The sequence below is a fragment of the Arachis stenosperma genome, unplaced genomic scaffold, assembly GCF_014773155.1.
Source record: "Arachis stenosperma cultivar V10309 unplaced genomic scaffold, arast.V10309.gnm1.PFL2 arast.V10309.gnm1.Scaffold_100074, whole genome shotgun sequence".
Classification (NCBI taxonomy): domain Eukaryota; kingdom Viridiplantae; phylum Streptophyta; class Magnoliopsida; order Fabales; family Fabaceae; genus Arachis; species Arachis stenosperma.
In genome coordinates, this window is record NW_026651383.1 from 15001 (window position 1) to 20982 (window position 5982).

The following is a 5982-nucleotide window of genomic DNA, read 5'->3' on the forward strand; positions in this document are numbered from 1 at the left end:
ACTGTAGACGACTTAGTGTGGTTAAGTTCACCAAGAAGCCTATAACCAATACCATACAATCCACATAGAGTGGAAAAACCTCTGTTATGTATCTTATAGAGATGACGAAGGGAATACACTCCATGTATTGTATGGGAATTAGCCAGGTTTCAAATAGAAACTGGGGATAAATCCACTGAACAATTCTTAGACCTAAACTTCTTAGCAAACTAAGCGCCACCCACATCTGACACTAAAGACTTAGGAAGTGATATAGTCACACCTAAATCCTTAAGTGTAGATAGGTAGACTTCTGCGACCTTTGAGTCGGCGATACAAATATCGTCGCCAAGGATAGCATACTTATAAAAGCGCTTCCCCGGATATATCTTATCCGCACACCACCAAATGGTGGGACAGCGTAAAGAGCGGCCAAGAAGCGAGATATCCAAGAGGTTGCCCTGATCCTTGGGCTGATAGTAAAGTAATTCGCTCTTGAATGACAGGTCTACTCTCGGATACAAAGGTTCTCCTTTTTTTTAGCTGATGAGGAGAGCTCAGTGGGAGCTAGAGCACCACTCTCAGCTTCTGTCTGATCGAAATCATCGAAAAGCCATAGGTCGGAGTGGTCATGTGCGCCAGTGAAGTAAGTCTGTCCGGAACTGGCAAATCCTAATTGCCTTGGAAAGAAAGTGAAAAAGAAGATTGTGTGTTGGTGGGACCGTACAAGAAGAGTTGCTTAGTTTGGATGGGTCTCTGATAGAAAAGTTGGCAACTGATCCAATCCAGGAGAGGAGTCCTTTTTTTTCCTTCAATTCCCCCGCGTGGTATTCCTTTTGATTTCCATGGGTGATAAGCCACTATTCGTTCGATAGCGGAAGTCTTCATTTGCTTTACCACTTGTAAATCCTCATAGACTGTTCTAAGTAAGGTTATGGTACGCGGTTAGTCTCATCGGTGCTAAATCCTCATCCTCGTATACTTGAAAGCTTTCTCTGTTTGACTTTGTCTAGTACCACGCTAGCTCCGGCTGTAGTCCCTTTCTTGTTGTGGCGGTATTAAACGCACTGCAATCAAACTAAAGCTGAATCTGAGTCCAGCATCTCAAGTTCTTAGGCATAGCATAGACTTTCTTGGAACATGGATCAAAAGCTAGCCCGAAAGCAGCTTACCCAGACTTCCCTTAGCGATTTTACTTACTGAAAGCCTTACGATGGGGCTGACTCTCGAAGGGGTGGCGAAGATGGCTAAATTGCAGGGCTCTAGAATAGCGTTTAAGCCGTGCGTGTTGAACCAGCTCTTTTAAGGTCACATATGAGACCGATCAAGTGTAGGCTTGAATTTTCGCCTTTCTCATCTAGGACTTAGACATGTACATTCGCACCTTCTTCATACGTGAAAGTATGTCATTCCCTAACTCGTATCTTCCTTCCTCTGGGACATGGGTGCACTTGAAAAGGACTCCTATCCGCTTGTAGAGAGTCTTTCTCCGACCTTTGAAGTGGAACACTTTCTCAATCGTTTGCCCCATTGGCGAAAGTCATAAGTAGTGGTGAATCCGTGTCGCTACTAGAAAGTGCTTTCCATAGTTCTATAGAGAAAAGAGAGAAGAGCAGGCCGATTTCCTTGACTTTCTTTTTTATTAAACTTATTATATTAAAAGAATCGTTTGACTTTGAATGCCGAAACCTTGAAAGCAAGGCTTTCCATCCATAGAATCTCTTCCTTATGCTAGCACTTTCAGCTATCTTTCTTAACCTGGTTCTATCAAACCAGCTTTGAAACTCCTACCATCGTCTCAGTGAAGTAGCCTTAACAAAAGGGTTATGGGATACGAACGATTAAGAGTTCTTGCTTAAAATAAAAGGTACGTACTAACTGAGAGTTGAATCTATCCTGACTTTCAAGTAGTGCTTGATTGAGGGACCCGAATCCGTACTTTCCGGTACTATGCCTACTCCCTTTTCCTCTTTCAAGTGGGTTGAACTCTTTCTAAGGCAAAAGGTGAGAGCAGACAGATCTTCTATTTAACTTAACATAAAGCTAGGAATGCCAAATCCCATAACTTTTCTTTCTTGCATTACGTCATTAACGTCTAGCTCACCCAATCATGCCCTACTCGCCTGAGAGGTCAATGCCTTTCCTCTTTCTTTTGCTTTGGCCGGCTCTTATTGAAGTCGCCCGACTCCACGTGTCCGCGAAACAGTTCCGAAGTAGCTTCACGAGTGAATGAAGGCGCTGTAAGCGTTAGTGAATACTCGTTCCATGGAGACAAAGACCTCCGGCGTAAACGTTCCGTCAAACGTCACTTTTCTCGCTGTGAACCCTTTCGATTATTAGTAGCGGGTGGTGAAGTAGCCCTCTTTCTTTACAAAAAAGTGGATACATGCCCCTTTCCTTGACAGGATATTCTTTTAGGAAAGCGCTAACGCCCTTTAAAGAATAGAAGGTAAGGCAGTCAACCCCTACCCTATCTATAAAAGTAAATTAACATTCCTTGGTGGGAATGAAAAGCCAGTACCCCTATCACAACAAGGCAGATAGCGGAAAGGTGAGCAGCTATAGCATCATTGTTCATCTTCCCCTGCTCCGCTCTTAGAAAGAGAGTCAACCGATGCCTTTTATTTTTGTTAATTAACTTAGCTAGCACCCCTCAAACATCTGCAGATCGGAGTCGTTCACTTCCCTTCCTAATGCGAAAGAGCGTATTCTTTTATTGCAGCTAATTACGAATCAAAATCAGTCTTGTCTGTACCCCAATCCCAATGGCTAAGCTAATTCGGCTCTTAAGCCGGGAGCCTGGAACCCCTTAAATCAGTTAAACCTCACTCTGGCCTTGCTTTCGGGCTATTTTGTGTACATTCAGGAGGATCTTTCCTTATCAGGGACTCTTTTACCTTGGAAAAATCATACAGTTACTCCAAGGGGAGTTAGCAGTACCAACGAATGATATAATGACTACTCTTGCTTTGAAGGTCAGGAAAGGTTTACTTAGTCTTTACTCTACCTATTCCTTATTAAATTAACGGATTTCTTTAAGCAAAGAGATCTCCCAACACAACCTTTCTCTATTACCCTCTGATCACTGAAAGCCCCTTTGTCCCGGGATCAACTCAATCAATGATCTTGAACAGCATCGAAATGCAGCAGGGGTGAATGTACCAGAATTCAAAGAGGGGTCTTCCGTCTATCACACACTTTCTATCTATCTCTCGCTTGCTCGGCAAGCAAATAAATAAGTAATTTTTATTCTTCCAGTACTTTCTAAGCCCTACTTTACTTAACTTAGGGATTGAGTTCAGTTAGTAAGGGAGGTTGCAGGTTTGTTTTCATTTAACATATTCATTTATCAACCATTCCGGCTAAGTATTTCACCTTGATCCCTTTGTTTTCTAAATTGACGTCACGGACTCCCGAAGCACGTGGAGTCGGGCCCTCCTGAGGATAATAGAAAGTCAAATTCAAATATGGTCAACCGTAATGTGGAGAACTTTCGTAATAGCACTATGGCCAATCCTTTAAGACTACCTGTATGGGTCACAAATTTAGGCCTCGAACTCACATCGAGGTAGGAGAACAAATAAGACAGCCGCTGGCACAACTACTGCAGCAAACGCAATTGCAGCAGGTTAGGATGAGCCGGGCGCCCTACGAAACTAGACTAGACAGCAACAATGTGATTTTTGTGACTGTTCTGCAATTTATTCATTTAGTAATAACTGGATTCCCTTGACCTTCGCGCCGGCGGAGATAGTGGTTGTAGTGTGGACGACCTCGCCATCTTTCACGTCAGGATCCGTTGCTCAACCCCCTTAAGTCCGACATGTGAGTAGAAGCACTGTGCTGATTCTCCCCCACGTCCAGCGGTTGAAAAACTAGAACTCGACTCGAAGAGTTGAGATAGCTAATCCCTAAGCAATCACTTAGCTGCAGTTAACCCTAGCCTTAAGTTAAGCGCGCTCCGAAAGAAAGTTTATTTATTTGCAAAGAAGGAGGTGGGTAAGCAAAGAATTGACTTCCCAGGAAGGAAGCCAAAACGCTGTTAATCCGGAATCAAAAGCTAGAACTAGGGCAGTCCGCGATTCCGTTTTCAATTCAGGATAAAACGGGGTTCGACATCTGCGGATTTGATTGGTGGAGTCAGTTTTGAAGTCTCTGTCTCATCTAGAACGGACCTAGGGCTAGGTCTCTTGGAGCTCCGCTCGTTGCTTTGAAGCCTACTCTTGCTGGCTTTCAAGCCGGAGTGCTTATCGCTTTACGAAACCACTTCTTTTCCGTATTTACGAACGAAAGGATAATCCTTATTAAAATCATTTTTTATTAAAAAATTCACTAACCTAACAAAGTATTCCATAATGCCGTTCTCGGGCATTACTTCTTTGAGCCTCTATCGAGGACAAGTTGGAAGGGTGACTAGTTTCCGGCTGAACCGTAGACTTTGTTTGATGGGGTATTCAACTCTTTTCTAACCGCGCCGCCGGCTAAGATACTTGACGAGCCAGAAGACACCCCGGGCCCAGATGGAAGACTCGATCAAAGATTGCTTGTGAGGTAGGTGAAATTCCAACCTTTATCCCCTATCCAATTTCGGGGTCCAAGGACTCCTTTTCTTTGAATCTTTGATTCAGGTGTAAAAAAATGGCATAAATTCTTTCCTTTCAAAGTAGCTAGTAGCTAAACCGGATTCAATTGAGTTGCTTTTCGCCTTTGAATGCAGAGCAAGTCGTCTCCTTCCTTTTGGGTTAGGAAGTGGCAGGCTCGGAACGGTTCGCTCAGCAGACTCCGTATCGATCGTATTGGTATCGGAACTAGTATAACGATTTGGCAGATACAACTATGTATGTTTCGGTGAACTCTCCAGTGGTCTCATCTTCTACGTGAACCTTCTCCTCGTCAGGTTCTGACTCTGCTTATGGAAAAGTCGAGACAAGCGGCTCGGGTAAATGCTACTGAGGATGAGTTTGCTTTTCGGTTCATGCTAAGGTATCGGAATTCCCCCTAATAGAGTATATAGGGATATGAATTGAATTTCATTTGTTGTACAGCTATTATAAATACAATGCCAGGCTCCCAGGGTTGGGTGAGCCATTCCATCACCTAAACTTCACATGGTATCAGCTCGTAACCTCGCTCCTCACCTAACCGAGAGAAAGCCTTAGCCGTCTTCTCCTTTCTTCCGGGAACTTCGCTAGAGCTCTGTTTAAGATGAGATGTCATTTATCTCTGAAGCTACAGAATCTGCCTCCAGTCAAATCCGATCACCACCCTCTTCTTTTTGACCTGCAAAGTGACCTCAGCCGGCATTCAAGAGACCTTTGTTCTTTGAAGCGGCTTGATTGACTTATACTAACTCATAAAGAAAAAGTTTGGTGAGTTTGTGAAGGAAAATTGGAACTCAGGGGGGGTCTTGTATATTATAAAAAAGAAGCAGCTTTTTTGGGGAGTGATCTTCTATCAATTTAATAAGATCCCTACGCGACTCTCCCCTCTATTTAAGTAAGAGGAGGTTGAAGCTTATGGTAAGTAGCCTAAGCTTTAAGAGCCTCCAATCATGTTACTTCAGCTATATGCTTCACACATGCAAGTCGATTCGTCATTTAGTTAAGAACGAGGATAGTAGAGATAGAGAGAGGGTTTTAGCGATGTTCGACTGTGTAGGGAGAGGTAGGTAAAGCAGCCTTACCCTGTCAAAGTAAAAACGATTCTCCAACTGATGATTTTTAAGTTTCGGATGTGAAGGCTTAGGCTTCCATTTTTGTTTTAGGTTTCATTTCTCCCTTTATTTTAGTGGGCGCTCAGTTCCTTCCCTTGCTTCAGGAAATTCATTAATGCGCTACCTTTACTTTTGCACCAGCCTTGTTGAGGTAGAAGACCGAGTCTACCTTTTCTTCTTTGACACCGAGGCTTATCGAGGCCCTTTTAGTACTTCCATGCTTCCTTTTATACAGTAGTAATAGTCATATGCTAGACAGATTAGGGATTAACGAACATAGGTCAGTAATA